The sequence below is a fragment of the Octopus bimaculoides genome, chromosome 20 (genome assembly GCF_001194135.2).
Source record: "Octopus bimaculoides isolate UCB-OBI-ISO-001 chromosome 20, ASM119413v2, whole genome shotgun sequence".
NCBI lineage: Eukaryota > Metazoa > Mollusca > Cephalopoda > Octopoda > Octopodidae > Octopus > Octopus bimaculoides.
The window spans coordinates 39,327,359-39,329,579 of NC_069000.1; the positions used below are offsets into that span (position 1 = coordinate 39,327,359).

A 2,221-nucleotide genomic window follows, 5' to 3' on the forward strand; every position below is an offset into this window, starting at 1 on the left:
CTGCCTGGTACTGCATCAGGGCATTTATTATTATTATTATTATTAATAATATTAATATTATTATTATTATTATTATGAGGAGTAGTAGTAGTATCATCATCTTCCTCATCATCAACTTTAATGTATGTACATAGCTAATGGATACAGCATTGTCCATGCAACTGAGAATGTAGCTGTCGCACGTCATATGTGGTTGCAATGTATATTTAAAGGAAGGTAGACACCACATGGTATATAAAAAAAAAAAAAACTACGTTATTGATTTCCAATATCGAAACAGGCCACATACTATTTTATGTGAAACATATGATTTGATAAGACTGAACGCTCTATTTGGTAGTTACATAACTCTGTCGATATCGGGAGATGAATTAATAAGTTGATCTTGATGTGACTTGAAATCAGAACATGAAGTATCGTATGTCTGTATAACATTGAATTTACTCCGCCATGCCAACGACCGTGGTAATCAATTATTTTTATATAAATTGATTTTTTGTTATATTTTATAGCTACATACAACCTAATGTTTAGGAGCTTTCGACCAGACTCTCTCAGTGATTGAATCTGGTCTTGGTTATTGATTGCTCGCAATAGAGATGCTCAATACATTAGCTTCTATGATCATGACATGTATATCGTTTTATATTAATGTACGTCTATCTCTGTTTGTGCGTGTCTGTCTGCGTAAAAACGTGTATGGTTCAGCGTTTAACTAGCAATTCGGAGGATTTGGATTCGATCCATCTTCTGCGACGATTGCCTTATACTAGAAAGTATCCGGTCGTGTGACCGTCTGTAGAATCTCTGATTGAAATGGCGGAATATATCGCACTGTGTGAAGCTAAGTATACCAGGCAAGTAAGCTAAGGTAACTAGCACCTGTGGAATACACACTTACTTAAACTCACCTGTAATGTTTGGCCCCTCGAATCCCGAATATTCATTTGCGTATTCGTATTTGTTTTAACTGATGTAATGTTAGACTGAAACATTTTCAAAAGATTCGTTAAAGGCAAATATATTTCATTGTCAGATGGGTTAATTATCAGATCCAGTAATTACCTCCTAATAAACTTTGAGTTTAAATCTTACCATTATTGTTATTATTATTATTATTATTATTATTATTATTGCATAATCTTCCTAGGTACTGTAGTAAATAACTAACTGACGCGCAAATCAATGGCTAGCTCTATCGGTGTAGAAATCATTATTATTATAGAGATATAAACGTGTGAAGGTCCCTGACACCCTTGCAGAAAAATTCCTTTTTGCTCGAAGATTAATATAATAGGTGTATACTGAATATAATGAAAATGGACGGAAAGGAAACACTGCACTCTCCACAATATTTCAGTAAAGATCATAAACAATACTTTGAGTAGAAATATTACAACATCATTATAATAGCTACTACTGTGCTATACACCACCGGTGCTAATGACTTCTATACTAACACTCATTGAAATAGGCATGACAGTGGTGGCGCTCGCAAAGCGTCTGAAAGTATTACAGCAGGAATGGAAAAAGATTTCAACGAAATTATACAACTGTGTAAGCCATAAGTTCACAGATACTCATAGACGTCCATCATTGTCAAATATAAAACGAAAATCAGAAACGAAATTGTTGCACAGCAGCAAACACGAATTCATATTTTAGCCAAAAGCATTGTGTTTGGAATTCTGAAAGTAAATATGTTTGCATCTATCTCTCTTCTGATGTCATTCATGTCTTACGCGATGAAGAATTCACATTTTATTCTTCCTTAAGCTGACGCTATTGTTTATTAGGACTAATAGGCATGGACAAGGTGGCAACTCAAGTTCAAATGCTAAAATCTTTCAACTTATTGCCTTCTGACAATGTGGCAGTGATCTCAGTAAAGGCGAGGCTTTTACGTGCCTTGCATTTCAAAAAATATTTCGACAAATGCGAGAATTGCTTTGGAATAAACATCTATTTTGCATTATCAGCAACGGTATAGTCAGAAGACGAACGTAGTTCCATAATCTACTGAAGAGCTACCGTGGTACTTCGAAGGAATCTAGGAAGTTGTTGATAGACAGATAGCAAACGACTGCCTCAACGTGATCTGAAGGCAGTAAAAATATATACGTTGATGTTTAACAAATCATGGGATACGATATACAAGCCAAATATCGTTAAGATTATTGGTACCCAGAATATTACAGGTACATCTAGGAGCGGTCTGAAT

At 34.9% G+C, this 2,221-nt stretch overlaps 1 protein-coding gene across 7 annotated transcripts in view; it reads left to right on the plus strand.

Moving 5' to 3' along the window:
• The window catches only part of LOC106873878 (uncharacterized), a 375,863-nt gene that overhangs the window by 285,959 nt on the left and 87,683 nt on the right, over positions 1-2,221 (plus strand). The window lies entirely within an intron of this gene.